This window comes from Podarcis liolepis, assembly GCF_965112155.1.
Source record: "Podarcis liolepis genome assembly, chromosome: Z".
NCBI classification, from domain to species: domain Eukaryota; kingdom Metazoa; phylum Chordata; class Lepidosauria; order Squamata; family Lacertidae; genus Podarcis; species Podarcis liolepis.
This window is the reverse complement of record NC_139570.1, coordinates 12,539,595-12,557,275: the sequence shown is the minus strand read 5'-3', so window position 1 is coordinate 12,557,275 and position 17,681 is coordinate 12,539,595. Positions and strand designations below refer to the sequence as shown.

The window sequence follows — 17,681 nt, the reverse complement described above, 5'->3', positions numbered from 1 at the left end:
TCAATCAGCTTCAGAGCTGAGTGTCAGTCACCTTCAAGTAGCGATCCCACCAGCAAGTAATCTTTGTACTTGCCTTCTCCTTGCTCCACAGCATCCCAGCACCGGGCGATTGCCTCCTTCCGCTTGCCAGCTTGCCAGCTTGCCACCACGGGGCGGGAGACCACCAGGGTCACAGCATCCCAGCACCGGGCAATTGTCTCCTTCCGCTTGCCAGCTTGCTGCCGCGGGACAGGAGACCACCTGGGCTGAGTGCCACCGAGCTGCCCATTTCTCTCTGGGGAGGGCAACTGCTGAGACTTGTGCCTTGGCCCACATTTATACCCGCTCAGCAGCCAAATGCTTTTGTCACATCACAATCAACCCACGGACAATGGCAGCAGCTGGGGAGGCATCACCATCACTCCCTCAGCTCTCACAATGGTGAGCACAGCTCAGCAGCCAAAACACACACACAAGTTGTGCCAATATCTGTGAAGGCCACACCGGGAACCCAAGTGGGCAGGAGGGGGACATTTTTAGGCCCAGTGGTTGCATTTCCCTCCCCACAACACTAGTCAAATGCACAAATGAACAGAGCAATGAAAGCAAGCCTTATCTTTGCACAGCAAGCTGTTCAAGGAATGACATGCAGAGAGAAAGTTAGCATCTCAGGAAAAAAACACTTTTTCGTCAGCCAATCAATCAATCAATCATTCATTTATTGTATTTGACTAAAAGCCATTATAAAGCCAGTTACAAAAGCACCAAACCCAATGACCCAAACTATGGCTCCCAGATTCTTGGGGGGGGGGGAGCCAGGTGAATGCCATGTGAAATGAGTGATGTGTCAAGTGATGGCTATGTAGTACCTCCAGGTTCAGAGGCGGCATATTTCTGCATATCAGTTCCTGAGAATCAGGAGGGCTGTTGGGGTCAGATTCTGCTTGCAGTTTTTGCACAGGCATCTGTGAGAATGGGATGCTGAACTTGGGCCACTGGCCTGATCCAGGCAGCTTTCTTTGGTTACAAAGGAAGACTTCCAAGAGAATAGTTTTAATGTAGCACTCCAAGAAATGCTGCAAGTTTCAGAAAGTCAAATAATGCACTCCAAAATCAGAAATTTTGAAAGTGCATTTCAGCACTGTGTCATTTTACTTTCCCCCTGCATCTCTTATCTGAACTATGTACTTGCAGTTTCTTTGAGTATGGTTTTTCCAATTTATTTTTATTTGGTAGCCATTTCTCCCTTTCTGAGGAAGGAACAAAAACATTCCAAGTTCTCTCTCTCTCTTTTTTAAATGATATTTATTGATTATTTTTTTTAAATTACAGGAAAAACACACAGCAGATACTTTCTAAGATACTTTCAAGAATGTATAATCTGCTGTTGAAATGGAACACTGAGGAAGAAACGGTAAAATCTGCAATGATAAAATGGGCACAAGATATAGGACATAATATTATGTTTGCTGACTGGGAGAAGTTGTGGACCACCAGGATTAAATTCACGGCATGTAATGCCCTAAGAGAGAATATTATGAAAATGATGTACAGGTGGAAAATAAGTTAACCAAAGAGGAGAAATTAAGAAAGAAGGAATTTTTGTTTTTTTAAATGTGCTTTTTTCTTTTCTTTTTTGTGTTTAATGTCTGTATTTCTGTATTTTGTAATTTTGTATCTTTTTCGTTTTTTGTATTTTTCTAAACTTTTTTATGGATAAAACCTAATAAAATATTACTAAAAAAAAATGAAGCAGCTGGTTGCCATGGTGAAATTATGATGACACTATTACTCTGTAGTGGCAGTGCTGAAGTCCTAAGTCAGATTCAAGGGGGGATTTCCCCCCAAGGCCAAGCCTACCAGCTAACAGTGACCTTAAGTTTTCCAGTAAAACATGAAACGGTGCACACGCTACATCTTGTTTGTGTGCTTATCAGGCATGTTCAAAGTCCATTTTGGGGGCCTAATCCAGCCCACTGGTCAGTTTAATCCGGCCCCTGTGGCAATTTATTTCCTGGGGTAAAATCCTAAAAAAAAAACCCCTCAACAAATTCAACCCTAAAAAAGGTTAACAACTTGGGTTGACTGTTTCGGCGGCCCTCACAGCCCTTCACTTCATCAAATCTGACCCTCTTTGAAAAAAGATTGGACAGGGTTACAGTCAAAGAGTTCAAGAGAAGCAGAGAAGCGGGTGCTGGATGTCTGGAGTTTCATTCTCTCCCGTGCTGCAGAGTGTGTGTGTGACTACTGGATTACATACTCTGTGTGTTGACCTTCCATTCTTTGGAAGAGAGGGAACAGAAGGAACTGTGCGCCACTTCCGTCTTCTTTGTTCTGTGTTCTGTTGTTCTCTCACCCCCCCCACCCCCCATGGTGCTTCCGTGGGAAAAGGGGTGTGGTTTAAGCAGCCCGGTTGCCCCACCCTTTCCCATTGTGCCCTGTCCCTTTCCCTGCAAGGGTTCAGGTGAGTGCAAAATGCCTACTATAAACACATGCAGATTTTACCACCCTACTTCCCATGTTAATCACAACACTATACAACACAATACAACAAAAATACCTTTATTGGCATTTCAAGTTAAGACCTTCCAAAATGGCTTGAGATACAAAGCCTTCTTTCTGTTTCCTGTTTCTGAGAGATTTGAATTGGGAAATCCTTTGGATTCTTCATTAATAAGAGGCAGTGGGGTGAGGGAGGCCATGGCCACATCCACACCATTTAATGCACTATGAAGCCGCTTTAAACACTCATGGCTTAAACAACCCTCAAAGACTCTGGGAGCTATAGTTGGAAAAGGGTGCCAAGAGTTGTTAGGGAGCCCCGTTCCCTGCCAAGAAGGGAACCCTACCTCTACCCCTACCCCCACCCCTGACGCTAACTCTAACCCTAACGCTAACCCTTAAGCCTTAACTAGAGCTACAATTCCCAGAGTTCCCTGGCAAGAAGGGAACCCTAACCCTGCCCCCTAACTACAGCTACAATTCCCAGAGTTCCCTGGCAAAAAGGGAACCCTAACCCTAACCCTGCCCCCTAACTAGAGCTACAATTCCCAGAGTTCCCTGGCAAGAAGGGAACCCTAACCCTGCCCCCTAACTACAGCTACAATTCCCAGAGTTCCCTGGCAAAAAGGGAACCCTAACCCTGCCCCCTAGCTACAGCTACAATTCCCAGAGTTCCCTGGCAAAAAGGGAACCCTAACCCTAACCCTGCCCCCTAACTAGAGCTACAATTCCCAGAGTTCCCTGGCATGAAGGGAACCCTACCCCCGCCACCCCCACCCCTACCCTACCCCTAATCCTAATCCTAATACTTAACCACCGTAACAAGTCTCCGTCCCCTTAACCACCTACAGTTCCCAGAATCCCTGAGGGGAAGCCATGCCTGTTTAAAGTGACTTCATAGCAGTTCAGTGGTGCACCTAATGTGGCCTAATGTTGCCTCCCTCATTTTCTCTCTCTCCCCACTGCCCCATCACTTGCAATGCAGCAGATGTCCGCCTGCAGTCTCCCTTCAAAGCTCCTTCTCTCAAGTATGGCCACAGCTTTGTCCATTCCATTTCTGTTTCCTGTTTCTGAGAGATTTGAATTGGGAAATCCTTTCGATTCTTCATTAATAAGAGGCAGTGGGGTGAGGGAGGCCATGGCCACATCCACACCATTTAATGCGCTATGAAGCCGCTTTAAACACTCATGGCTTAAACAACCCCCAAAGACTCTGGGAGCTATAGTTGGAAAAGGGTGCCAAGAGTTGTTAGGGGGCCCCGTTCCCTGCCAAGAGGGGAACCCTACCTCTACCCCTACCCCCACCCCCACCCCTACCCCTGATGCTAACCCTAACTCTAGCCCTAACGCTAACCCTTAAGCCTTAACTAGAGCTACAATTCCCAGAGTTCCCTGGCAAAAAGGGAACCCTAACCGTGCCCCCTAACTACAGCTACAATTCCCAGAGTTCCCTGGCAAAAAGGGAACCCTAACCCTGCCCCCTAGCTACAGCTACAATTCCCAGAGTTCCCTGGCAAAAAGGGAACCCTAACCCTAACCCTGCCCCCTAACTAGAGCTACAATTCCCAGAGTTCCCTGGCATGAAGGGAACCCTACCCCCACCCCTACCCTACCCCTAATCCTAATCCTAATACTTAACCACCGTAACAAGTCTCCGTCCCCTTAACCACCTACAGTTCCCAGAATCCCTGAGGGGAAGCCATGCCTGTTTAAAGTGACTTCATAGCAGTTCGGTGGTGCACCTAATGTGGCCTAATGTTGCCTCCCTCATTTTCTTCTCTCTCCCCACTGCCCCATCACTTGCAATGCAGCAGATGTCCGCCTGCAGTCTCCCTTCAAAGGTCCTTCTCTCAAGTATGGCCACAGCCTTGACCATTCCTCACTGCCAGTATTTCACGTTCACTTCTCCGATGTAAATAGGGATGTCCTGTGGTTCTCTTGATGACTTTTAAGACTGGACTTGGGGAAAACCTCACCGGCTCCAGACATCCCTGTAGGGCAAAGGCAAACAGGTGAGTGGGATGGCCAACACCCGACAGCGTCCCCCCAGATTCCTCCTCTGTTTGGCTGCCTGTTAACAAACAAGGCTTCCAAACCAGTTTGCACCCATCTCAGCCAGCGTAGCCTCGCAACATCCACTAGCCTGAATGCAAATTCTTCCGACAACCATCCACCAGCTGCAACCTCATCAGGTCCATTGCCAGACATCAATCAGCTTCAGAGCTGAGTGTCAGTCACCTTCAAGTAGCGATCCCACCAGCAAGTAATCTTTGTACTTGCCTTCTCCTTGCTCCACAGCATCCCAGCACCGGGCGATTGCCTCCTTCCGCTTGCCAGCTTGCCACCACGGGGCGGGAGACCACCAGGGTCACAGCATCCCAGCACCGGGCAATTGTCTCCTTCCGCTTGCCAGCTTGCTGCCGCGGGACAGGAGACCACCTGGGCTGAGTGCCAGCGAGCTGCCCATTTCTCTCTGGGGAGGGCAACTGCTGAGGCTTGCGCCTTGGCCCACATTTATACCCGCTCAGCAGGCAAATGTTTTTGTCACATCACAATCAACCCACGACAATGGCAGCAGCTGGGGAGGCATCACCATCACTCCCTCAGCCCTCACAATGGTGAGCACAGCTCAGCAGCCAAAACACACTCACAAACACACACACACACACACACACACACAAGTTGTGCCAATGTCTGGGAAGGCCATACCGGGAACCCAAGTGGGCAGGAGGGGGACATTTTTAGGCCCAGTGGTTGCATTTCCCTCCCCACAACACTAGTCAAATGCACAAATGAACAGAGCAATGAAAGCAAGCCTTATCTTTGCACAGGAAGCTGTTCAAGGAATGACATGCAGATAGAAAGTTAGCATCTCACGAAAAAAACACTTTTTCGTCAGTCAATCAATCAATCATTTATTGTATTTGACTAAAACCTATTATAAAGCCAGTTACAAAAGCACCAAACCCAATGACCCAAACTATGGCTCCCAGATTCTTGGGGGGGGGGGGAGCCAGGTGGATGCCATGTGAAATGAGCGATGTGTCAAGTGATGGCTATGTAGTACCTCCAGGTTCAGAGGCGGCATATTTCTGCATATCAGTTCCTGAGAATCAGGAGGGCTGTTGGGGTCAGATTCTGCTTGCAGTTTTTGCACAGGCATCTGTGAGAATGGGATGCTGAACTTGGGCCACTGGCCTGATCCAGGCAGCTTTCTTAGGTTACAAAGGAAGACTTCCAAGAGAATAGTTTTAATGTAGCACTCCAAGAAATGCTGCAAGTTTCAGAAAGTCAAATAATGCACTCCAAAATCAGAAATTTTGAAAGTGCATTTCAGCACTGTGTCATTTTACTTTCCCCCTGCATCTCTTATCTGAACTATGTACTTGCAGTTTCTTTGAGTATGGTTTTTCCAATTTATTTTTATTTGGTAGCCATTTCTCCCTTTCTGAGGAAGGAACAAAAACATTCCAAGTTCTCTCTCTCTCTTTTTTAAATGATATTTATTGATTTTTTTTTTAAATTACAGGAAAAACACACAGCAGATACTTTCTAAGATACTTTCAAGAATGTATAATCTGCTGTTGAAATGGAACACTGAGGAAGAAACGGTAAAATCTGCAATGATAAAATGGGCACAAGATATAGGACATAATATTATGTTTGCTGACTGGGAGAAGTTGTGGACCACCAGGATTAAATTCACGGCATGTAATGCCCTAAGAGAGAATATTATGAAAATGATGTACAGGTGGAAAATAAGTTAACCAAAGAGGAGAAATTAAGAAAGAAGGAATTTTTGTTTTTTTAAATGTGCTTTTTTCTTTTCTTTTTTGTGTTTAATGTCTGTATTTCTGTATTTTGTAATTTTGTATCTTTTTCGTTTTTTGTATTTTTCTAAACTTTTTTATGGATAAAACCTAATAAAATATTACTAAAAAAAAATGAAGCAGCTGGTTGCCATGGTGAAATTATGATGACACTATTACTCTGTAGTGGCAGTGCTGAAGTCCTAAGTCAGATTCAAGGGGGGATTTCCCCCCAAGGCCAAGCCTACCAGCTAACAGTGACCTTAAGTTTTCCAGTAAAACATGAAACGGTGCACACACTACATCTTGTTTGTGTGCTTATCAGGCATGTTCAAAGTCCATTTTGGGGGCCTAATCCAGCCCACTGGTCAGTTTAATCCGGCCCCTGTGGCAATTTATTTCCTGGGGTAAAATCCTAAAAAAACAAACCCTCAACAAATTCAACCCTAAAAAAGGTTAACAACTTGGGTTGACTGTTTCGGTGGCCCTCACAGCCCTTCACTTCATCAAATCTGACCCTCTTTGAAAAAAGATTGGACAGGGTTACAGTCAAAGAGTTGAAGAGAAGCAGAGAAGCGGGTGCTGGATGTCCGGAGTTTCATTCTCTCCCATGCTGCAGAGTGTGTGTGACTACTGGATCACATACTCTGTGTGTTGACGTTCCAGTCTTTGGAAGAGAGGGAACAGAAGGAACTGTGCGCCACTTCCGTCTTCTTTGTTCTGTGTTCTGTTGTTCTCTCTCGGACGGCCCACCCCCCATGGTGCTTCCCTTGGAAAAGGGGTGTGGTTTAAGCAGCCCGGTTGCCCCACCCTTTCCCATTGTGCCCTGTCCCTTTCCCTGCAAGGGTTCAGGTGAGTGCAAAATGCCTACTATAAACGCATGCAGATTTTACCACCCTACTTCCCATGTTAATCACAACACTATACAACACAATACAACAAAAATACCTTTATTGGCATTTCAAGTTAAGACCTTCCAAAATGGCTTGAGATACAAAGTCTTCTTTCTGTTTCCTGTTTCTGAGAGATTTGAATTGGGAAATCCTTTGGATTCTTCATTAATAAGAGGCAGTGGGGTGAGGGAGGCCATGGCCACATCCACACCATTTAATGCACTATGAAGCCGCTTTAAACACTCATGGCTTAAACAACCCCCAAAGACTCTGGGAGCTATAGTTGGAAAAGGGTGCCAAGAGTTGTTAGGGAGCCCCGTTCCCTGCCAAGAAGGGAACCCTACCTCTACCCCTACCCCCACCCCTGACGCTAACTCTAACCCTAACGCTAACCCTTAAGCCTTAACTAGAGCTACAATTCCCAGAGTTCCCTGGCAAGAAGGGAACCCTAACCCTGCCCCCTAACTACAGCTACAATTCCCAGAGTTCCCTGGCAAAAAGGGAACCCTAACCCTAACCCTGCCCCCTAACTAGAGCTACAATTCCCAGAGTTCCCTGGCAAGAAGGGAACCCTAACCCTGCCCCCTAACTACAGCTACAATTCCCAGAGTTCCCTGGCAAAAAGGGAACCCTAACCCTGCCCCCACCCCACCCCTACCCTACCCCTAATCCTAATCCTAATACTTAACCACCGTAACAAGTCTCCGTCCCCTTAACCACCTACAGTTCCCAGAATCCCTGAGGGGAAGCCATGCCTGTTTAAAGTGACTTCACAGCAGTTCAGTGGTGCACCTAATGTGGCCTAATGTTGCCTCCCTCATTTTCTTCTCTCTCCCCACTGCCCCATCACTTGCAATGCAGCAGATGTCCGCCTGAAGTCGCCCTTCAAAGCTCCTTCTCTCAAGTATGGCCACAGCTTTGTCCATTCCATTTCTGTTTCCTGTTTCTGAGAGATTTGAATTGGGAAATCCTTTCGATTCTTCATTAATAAGAGGCAGTGGGGTGAGGGAGGCCATGGCCACATCCACACCATTTAATGTGCTATGAAGCCGCTTTAAACACTCATGGCTTAAACAACCCCCAAAGACTCTGGGAGCTATAGTTGGAAAAGGGTGCCAAGAGTTGTTAGGGGGCCCCGTTCCCTGCCAAGAGGGGAACCCTACCTCTACCCCCACCCCCACCCCTGACGCTAACCCTAACTCTAGCCCTAACGCTAACCCTTAAGCCTTAACTAGAGCTACAATTCCCAGAGTTCCCTGGCAAAAAGGGAACCCTAACCCTAACCCTGCCCCCTAACTACAGCTACAATTCCCAGAGTTCCCTGGCAAAAAGGGAACCCTAACCCTGCCCCCTAGCTACAGCTACAATTCCCAGAGTTCCCTGGCAAAAAGGGAACCCTAACCCTAACCCTGCCCCCTAACTAGAGCTACAATTCCCAGAGTTCCCTGGCATGAAGGGAACCCTACCCCCAACCCCACCCTACCCCTAATCCTAATCCTAATCCTTAACCACCGTAACAAGTCTTCGTCCCCTTAACCACCTACAGTTCCCAGAATCCCTGAGGGGAAGCCATGCCTGTTTAAAGTGACTTCATAGCAGTTCGGTGGTGCACCTAATGTGGCCTAATGTTGCCTCCCTCATTTTCTTCTCTCTCCCCACTGCCCCATCACTTGCAATGCAGCAGATGTCCGCCTGCAGTCTCCCTTCAAAGGTCCTTCTCTCAAGTATGGCCACAGCCTTGACCATTCCTCACTGCCAGTATTTCACGTTCACTTCTCCGATGTAAATAGGGATGTCCTGTGGTTCTCTTGATGACTTTTAAGACTGGACTTGGGGAAAACCTCACCGGCTCCAGACATCCCTGTAAGGCAAAGGCAAACAGGTGAGTGGGATGGCCAACACCCGACAGCGTCCCCCCCCCAGATTCCTCCTCTGTTTGGCTGCCTGTTAACAAACAAGGCTTCCAAACCAGTTTGCACCCATCTCAGCCAGCGTAGCCTCGCAACATCGACTAGCCTGAATCAAATTCTTCCGACAACCATCCACCAGCTGCAACCTCATCAGGTCCATTGCCAGACATCAATCAGCTTCAGAGCTGAGTGTCAGTCACCTTCAAGTAGCGATCCCACCAGCAAGTAATCTTTGTACTTGCCTTCTCCTTGCTCCACAGCATCCCAGCACCGGGCGATTGCCTCCTTCCGCTTGCCAGCTTGCCACCACGGGGCGGGAGACCACCAGGGTCACAGCATCCCAGCACCGGGCAATTGTCTCCTTCCGCTTGCCAGCTTGCTGCCGCGGGACAGGAGACCACCTGGGCTGAGTGCCACCGAGCTGCCCGTTTCTCTCTGGGGAGGGCAACTGCTGAGGCTTGTGCCTTGGCCCACATTTATACCCGCTCAGCAGCCAAATGCTTTTGTCACATCACAATCAACCCACGGACAATGGCAGCAGCTGGGGAGGCATCACCATCACTCCCTCAGCTCTCACAATGGTGAGCACAGCTCAGCAGCCAAAACACACACACAAGTTGTGCCAATATCTGTGAAGGCCACACCGGGAACCCAAGTGGGCAGGAGGGGGACATTTTTAGGCCCAGTGGTTGCATTTCCCTCCCCACAACACTAGTCAAATGCACAAATGAACAGAGCAATGAAAGCAAGCCTTATCTTTGCACAGCAAGCTGTTCAAGGAATGACATGCAGAGAGAAAGTTAGCATCTCAGGAAAAAAACACTTTTTCGTCAGTCAATCAATCAATCATTCATTTATTGTATTTGACTAAAAGCCATTATAAAGCCAGTTACAAAAGCACCAAACCCAATGACCCAAACTATGGCTCCCAGATTCTTGGGGGGGGGGGGGAGCCAGGTGAATGCCATGTGAAATGAGTGATGTGTCAAGTGATGGCTATGTAGTACCTCCAGGTTCAGAGGCGGCATATTTCTGCATATCAGTTCCTGAGAATCAGGAGGGCTGTTGGGGTCAGATTCTGCTTGCAGTTTTTGCACAGGCATCTGTGAGAATGGGATGCTGAACTTGGGCCACTGGCCTGATCCAGGCAGCTTTCTTAGGTTACAAAGGAAGACTTCCAAGAGAATAGTTTTAATGTAGCACTCCAAGAAATGCTGCAAGTTTCAGAAAGTTAAATAATGCACTCCAAAATCAGAAATTTTGAAAGTGCATTTCAGCACTGTGTCATTTTACTTTCCCCCTGCATCTCTTATCTGAACTATGTACTTGCAGTTTCTTTGAGTATGGTTTTTCCAATTTATTTTTATTTGGTAGCCATTTCTCCCTTTCTGAGGAAGGAACAAAAACATTCCAAGTTCTCTCTCTCTCTTTTTTAAATGATATTTATTGATTATTTTTTTTAAATTACAGGAAAAACACACAGCAGATACTTTCTAAGATACTTTCAAGAATGTATAATCTGCTGTTGAAATGGAACACTGAGGAAGAAACGGTAAAATCTGCAATGATAAAATGGGCACAAGATATAGGACATAATATTATGTTTGCTGACTGGGAGAAGTTGTGGACCACCAGGATTAAATTCACGGCATGTAATGCCCTAAGAGAGAATATTATGAAAATGATGTACAGGTGGAAAATAAGTTAACCAAAGAGGAGAAATTAAGAAAGAAGGAATTTTTGTTTTTTTAAATGTGCTTTTTTCTTTTCTTTTTTGTGTTTAATGTCTGTATTTCTGTATTTTGTAATTTTGTATCTTTTTCGTTTTTTGTATTTTTCTAAACTTTTTTATGGATAAAACCTAATAAAATATTACTAAAAAAAAATGAAGCAGCTGGTTGCCATGGTGAAATTATGATGACACTATTACTCTGTAGTGGCAGTGCTGAAGTCCTAAGTCAGATTCAAGGGGGGATTTCCCCCCAAGGCCAAGCCTACCAGCTAACAGTGACCTTAAGTTTTCCAGTAAAACATGAAACGGTGCACACGCTACATCTTGTTTGTGTGCTTATCAGGCATGTTCAAAGTCCATTTTGGGGGCCTAATCCAGCCCACTGGTCAGTTTAATCCGGCCCCTGTGGCAATTTATTTCCTGGGGTAAAATCCTAAAAAAAAAAACCCTCAACAAATTCAACCCTAAAAAAGGTTAACAACTTGGGTTGACTGTTTCGGCGGCCCTCACAGCCCTTCACTTCATCAAATCTGACCCTCTTTGAAAAAAGATTGGACAGGGTTACAGTCAAAGAGTTCAAGAGAAGCGGGTGCTGGATGTCCGGAGTTTCATTCTCTCCCGTGCTGCAGAGTGTGTGTGTGACTACTGGATCACATACTCTGGGTGTTGACGCTCCATTCTTTGGAAGAGAGGGAACAGAAGGAACTGTGTGCCACTTCCGTCTTCTTTGTTCTGTGTTCTGTTGTTCTCTCTCGGACGGCCCACCCCCCATGGTGCTTCCGTTGGAAAAGGGGTGTGGTTTAAGCAGCCCGGTTGCCCCACCCTTTCCCATTGTGCCCTGTCCCTTTCCCTGCAAGGGTTCAGGTGAGTGCAAAATGCCTACTATAAACGCATGCAGATTTTACCACCCTACTTCCCATGTTAATCACAACACTATACAACACAATGCAACAAAAATACCTTTATTGGCATTTCAAGTTAAGACCTTCCAAAATGGCTTGAGATACAAAGTCTTCTTTCTGTTTCCTGTTTCTGAGAGATTTGAATTGGGAAATCCTTTGGATTCTTCATTAATAAGAGGCAGTGGGGTGAGGGAGGCCATGGCCACATCCACACCATTTAATGCACTATGAAGCCGCTTTAAACACTCATGGCTTAAACCACCCCCAAAGACTCTGGGAGCTATAGTTGGAAAAGGGTGCCAAGAGTTGTTAGGGAGCCCCGTTCCCTGCCAAGAAGGGAACCCTACCTCTACCCCTACCCCCACCCCTGACGCTAACTCTAACCCTAACGCTAACCCTTAAGCCTTAACTAGAGCTACAATTCCCAGAGTTCCCTGGCAAGAAGGGAACCCTAACCCTGCCCCCTAACTACAGCTACAATTCCCAGAGTTCCCTGGCAAAAAGGGAACCCTAACCCTAACCCTGCCCCCTAACTAGAGCTACAATTCCCAGAGTTCCCTGGCAAGAAGGGAACCCTAACCCTGCCCCCTAACTACAGCTACAATTCCCAGAGTTCCCTGGCAAAAAGGGAACCCTAACCCTGCCCCCACCCCACCCCTACCCCTAATCCTAATCCTAATACTTAACCACCGTAACAAGTCTCCGTCCCCTTAACCACCTACAGTTCCCAGAATCCCTGAGGGGAAGCCATGCCTGTTTAAAGTGACTTCATAGCAGTTCAGTGGTGCACCTAATGTGGCCTAATGTTGCCTCCCTCATTTTCTCTCTCTCCCCACTGCCCCATCACTTGCAATGCAGCAGATGTCCGCCTGCAGTCTCCCTTCAAAGCTCCTTCTCTCAAGTATGGCCACAGCTTTGTCCATTCCATTTCTGTTTCCTGTTTCTGAGAGATTTGAATTGGGAAATCCTTTCGATTCTTCATTAATAAGAGGCAGTGGGGTGTGGGAGGCCATGGCCACATCCACACCATTTAATGCGCTATGAAGCCGCTTTAAACACTCATGGCTTAAACAACCCCCAAAGACTCTGGGAGCTATAGTTGGAAAAGGGTGCCAAGAGTTGTTAGGGGGCCCGGTTCCCTGCCAAGAGGGGAACCCTACCTCTACCCCTACCCCCACCCCTAATGCTAACCCTAACTCTAGCCCTAACGCTAACCCTTAAGCCTTAACTAGAGCTACAATTCCCAGAGTTCCCTGGCAAAAAGGGAACCCTAAGCGTGCCCCCTAACTACAGCTACAATTCCCAGAGTTCCCTGGCAAAAAGGGAACCCTAACCCTGCCCCCTAGCTACAGCTACAATTCCCAGAGTTCCCTGGCAAAAAGGGAACCCTAACCCTAACCCTGCCCCCTAACTAGAGCTACAATTCCCAGAGTTCCCTGGCATGAAGGGAACCCTACCCCCACCCCTACCCTACCCCTAATCCTAATCCTAATACTTAACCACCGTAACAAGTCTCCGTCCCCTTAACCACCTACAGTTCCCAGAATCCCTGAGGGGAAGCCATGCCTGTTTAAAGTGACTTCATAGCAGTTCGGTGGTGCACCTAATGTGGCCTAATGTTGCCTCCCTCATTTTCTTCTCTCTCCCCACTGCCCCATCACTTGCAATGCAGCAGATGTCCGCCTGCAGTCTCCCTTCAAAGGTCCTTCTCTCAAGTATGGCCACAGCCTTGACCATTCCTCACTGCCAGTATTTCACGTTCACTTCTCCGATGTAAATAGGGATGTCCTGTGGTTCTCTTGATGACTTTTAAGACTGGACTTGGGGAAAACCTCACCGGCTCCAGACATCCCTGTAGGGCAAAGGCAAACAGGTGAGTGGGATGGCCAACACCCGACAGCGTCCCCCCAGATTCCTCCTCTGTTTGGCTGCCTGTTAACAAACAAGGCTTCCAAACCAGTTTGCACCCATCTCAGCCAGCGTAGCCTCGCAACATCCACTAGCCTGAATGCAAATTCTTCCGACAACCATCCACCAGCTGCAACCTCATCAGGTCCATTGCCAGACATCAATCAGCTTCAGAGCTGAGTGTCAGTCACCTTCAAGTAGCGATCCCACCAGCAAGTAATCTTTGTACTTGCCTTCTCCTTGCTCCACAGCATCCCAGCACCGGGCGATTGCCTCCTTCCGCTTGCCAGCTTGCCACCACGGGGCGGGAGACCACCAGGGTCACAGCATCCCAGCACCGGGCAATTGTCTCCTTCCGCTTGCCAGCTTGCTGCCGCGGGACAGGAGACCACCTGGGCTGAGTGCCACCGAGCTGCCCGTTTCTCTCTGGGGAGGGCAACTGCTGAGACTTGTGCCTTGGCCCACATTTATACCCGCTCAGCAGCCAAATGCTTTTGTCACATCACAATCAACCCACGGACAATGGCAGCAGCTGGGGAGGCATCACCATCACTCCCTCAGCTCTCACAATGGTGAGCACAGCTCAGCAGCCAAAACACACACACAAGTTGTGCCAATATCTGTGAAGGCCACACCGGGAACCCAAGTGGGCAGGAGGGGGACATTTTTAGGCCCAGTGGTTGCATTTCCCTCCCCACAACACTAGTCAAATGCACAAATGAACAGAGCAATGAAAGCAAGCCTTATCTTTGCACAGCAAGCTGTTCAAGGAATGACATGCAGAGAGAAAGTTAGCATCTCAGGAAAAAAACACTTTTTCGTCAGTCAATCAATCAATCATTCATTTATTGTATTTGACTAAAAGCCATTATAAAGCCAGTTACAAAAGCACCAAACCCAATGACCCAAACTATGGCTCCCAGATTCTTGGGGGGGGGGAGCCAGGTGAATGCCATGTGAAATGAGTGATGTGTCAAGTGATGGCTATGTAGTACCTCCAGGTTCAGAGGCGGCATATTTCTGCATATCAGTTCCTGAGAATCAGGAGGGCTGTTGGGGTCAGATTCTGCTTGCAGTTTTTGCACAGGCATCTGTGAGAATGGGATGCTGAACTTGGGCCACTGGCCTGATCCAGGCAGCTTTCTTAGGTTACAAAGGAAGACTTCCAAGAGAATAGTTTTAATGTAGCACTCCAAGAAATGCTGCAAGTTTCAGAAAGTCAAATAATGCACTCCAAAATCAGAAATTTTGAAAGTGCATTTCAGCACTGTGTCATTTTACTTTCTCCCTGCATCTCTTATCTGAACTATGTACTTGCAGTTTCTTTGAGTATGGTTTTTCCAATTTATTTTTATTTGGTAGCCATTTCTCCCTTTCTGAGGAAGGAACAAAAACATTCCAAGTTCTCTCTCTCTCTTTTTTAAATGATATTTATTGATTATTTTTTTTTAAATTACAGGAAAAACACACAGCAGATACTTTCTAAGATACTTTCAAGAATGTATAATCTGCTGTTGAAATGGAACACTGAGGAAGAAACGAGAGTTGTTAGGAGGCCCCCTGTTCCCTGGCAAGAAGGGAACCCTAACCCTAACCCTAACCCCTAACTAAAGCTCCTATTCCCAGAGTAATTCCCATTGTGAGGGCTGAGGTGCTGATGGTGATACCACCCCAGCTGCTGCCATTGTCTGTGGGTTGACTGTGATGTGACAAAAACATTTGGCTGCTAACATTTGACATGCCAAGAGGAAGCACCACACCCAATTAAACCTATCAAGAAATAGCTTATCGAACCCCCTGGAATGCAGGAAACTCAGCTGAAATTTAGGAAACGTTCGTATTTCTGCATGTGTTTATAGTATCCATAATGCTATTCAGAATAGTCGAAAGGGGGGCCCTCAGCTGCACACCCACCTCCCTTCATTTTTTGGGGGGGTCTCTTTCCCTCCCTCACCTGCCCAGCAGCTTCACAGCCTGCTATTTCCCCCTCCATCATCCCAGTGGCATTGCATCCTCCCCCCAGCCCCCCAAAAGCTTGCTGCGCCCCAAGGCGTTTTGCACTCACCTGAACCCTTGTGGGGAACATGACAGGGCATAATGGGAAGGGGCGGGGTGACCGGGCTACTTAAACCATGCCCCATTTCTAACAGAAACAACATGGGGGGGCCCTCCGAGAGAGAACAACAACAGAATAGAACACAGAACAAAGAAGACGGAAGTGGCGCACAGTTCCTTCTGTTCCCTCTCTTTCAAAGAATGGAACGTCAACACCCAGAGTATGTGATCCAGTAGTCACACACACTCTGCAGCACGGGAGAGAATGAAACTCCGGACATCCAGCACCCGCTTCTCTGCTTCTCTTGGACTCTTTGACTGTAACCCTGTCCAATCTTTTTTCAAAGAGGGCCAGATTTGATGAAGTGAAGGGCCGTGAGGGCCGACCAAAGTTGTTAACCTTTCTTTAGGATTGAAGTTGTTGAGGTTTTTTAGGATTTTACCCCAGGAAATAAACTGCCATGGGGGCCAGATTAAACCAGTCGGCTGGCTAGATTAGGCTCCTGAAACGGACTTTGGACATGCCTGGTCTAAGTACTGTAGGGGAGGGGTCAAATGGGGCAGTTCTTGCATAGCCCCAGGGGCAGAGACCAATCTTTCACCTCTTCGTTACCTCCCCTCCTTTCACTCCCCTCCATTCTATACATATGTGCCAACTCCTTTGCACTGAGATGTCTTCCACCCTCTCAATATTATTTAGCAGGGGGCTCAGCCTTCCCAATATTGAAGGGGCAGAGGAGGCAAAGCAAGTGTTGAGCCACATGCGGTGCAACATCAGTGGCAGGCTCTTCCTGAGTGTGTGAGAGGAGGAGCCACAGTCATTGTTGCTGGGCTAGGCACTCAGCCTCCTTGTGACGGTGTGTGCACAATGTGTCACACACATGACACGACACTGGGTCCCCCAGGCTTGGGCTGAAGCCAGCACCTCCTACAAGAGATTATGTTGCCTTGGACAAGGAAACAAGCCATGGAGTGATAGACTGAGTGTAACACCAAAATTACTCATTAGGCTAGTAGGATGGACACATAGCACCGCAAATGTCACCTCCTAGGCCCTGCACACTTGACCTCATAGGTGCCCCCACCAGGTCTAGGGTCTACCCGCCTCCATTGGTTGGAGTTATTAGGCACGGATCAGGAGGGAATGTCAGCTATGAGCTAAATAGATGCCATAGTCTTAGCCTTCAAAAATGTTTTAAATGTAAAATATCTCTTTGTTCTCGTCAAAAGAATGCTTTTAATATGATAATAGTGACACCACTGCTCAATTTGCCTCTTTCCTGTTGAAAATTCCAACAGATCCGAATGCATCCTTTTTATTATACCTGTTAAAATGATTTATTGTAAGGAAATGAAATGTTAATGATTGGTATAAAGATGCAATTTTATGCAGGCATACAATAGTGTAATGTAGATATCTTCAAATGTCAACCAAGGAGTAGGGAACGGGAATAGATAGACATTTGATAGATAATTGTTTGTTTCCCCCCTCCCCATTATTGTGAACTGACAGAGTTTGTTTCTTTTGTTAAAAAAAAAAAGTTTTACTGTTGAAATGTTATTTTATTACAACTTTAAGGTGATGACTGATTAACACAAGCCTAAAATTGGTGCTGATTTTGTTTGTAAAGTTCAAACTTTGTTTGGCTGACTTTTGAATTATGATGTTGCATCCCAGGTTGAGGGACCTGAAAAACCTGGGTCTTCAAAGCCAATTGCAATGTAGTCACTGACAAAGTGTAGCACAGGCAGACTTGAGACTGGTATTATTCTATTAAAACTTCCTCCCAGAGGAGCTCAGGGTGGGAAACAACAAATACAACATCTAAAAAAATCTTTTTTAAAAATTCCAATACAATCCAAGCTAGGAGAGAGCCCTACATAAAGGCTTGTTGGAGGACGAAGGTCTTCAGTGGACGCCAGAAATACAAGCAGATATTTCTCCCATTTAATGGGAGGGAGCGCCAAGGTGTTGGCGCTGTGGCACAAAA

At 46.9% G+C, this 17,681-nt stretch overlaps 1 long non-coding RNA gene across 1 annotated transcript in view; it reads right to left on the bottom strand.

The window, feature by feature from the left end:
• Nucleotides 1-15,991, bottom strand: part of LOC310698889 — a 33,211-nt gene extending 17,220 nt beyond the window's left edge. Inside the window, exon 1 of the long non-coding RNA XR_014521782.1 lies at nucleotides 15,701-15,991. This is a non-coding gene — a long non-coding RNA (uncharacterized lncRNA). The remainder of the gene's footprint in view (nucleotides 1-15,700) is intronic.
• Between the last annotated feature and the right edge of the window lie 1,690 nt (nucleotides 15,992-17,681).